The following is a 200-nucleotide window of genomic DNA, read 5'->3' as shown; positions in this document are numbered from 1 at the left end:
GCCAAACTCATTTCATCCTGCTCTTTCTCTTTTCTTGTTAACACCTGGTTTATTACTACAAAATCAATCTTAGCTTTTGACAGTCATGGCATTTGCAGAGATATGTTTGCACAACATCTGTGTTGCACATAGTTCCAATAGCTTTTCATTGTAGATTGTATGCTAATTTTTTTGTTTCACGCTGCCATCCAGCCTTGCAA

General features: G+C 37.0%; 1 protein-coding gene across 1 annotated transcript in view; it reads right to left on the bottom strand.

The window, feature by feature from the left end:
• The window catches only part of LOC119591392 (ADAM 17-like protease), a 16,920-nt gene that overhangs the window by 15,491 nt on the left and 1,229 nt on the right, over positions 1 to 200 (bottom strand). The window lies entirely within an intron of this gene.

This window comes from Penaeus monodon, chromosome 28 (assembly GCF_015228065.2).
Source record: "Penaeus monodon isolate SGIC_2016 chromosome 28, NSTDA_Pmon_1, whole genome shotgun sequence".
In the NCBI taxonomy this organism is placed as follows: Eukaryota; Metazoa; Arthropoda; class Malacostraca; order Decapoda; family Penaeidae; genus Penaeus; species Penaeus monodon.
This window is presented reverse-complemented; position numbering and strand designations above follow the sequence as displayed.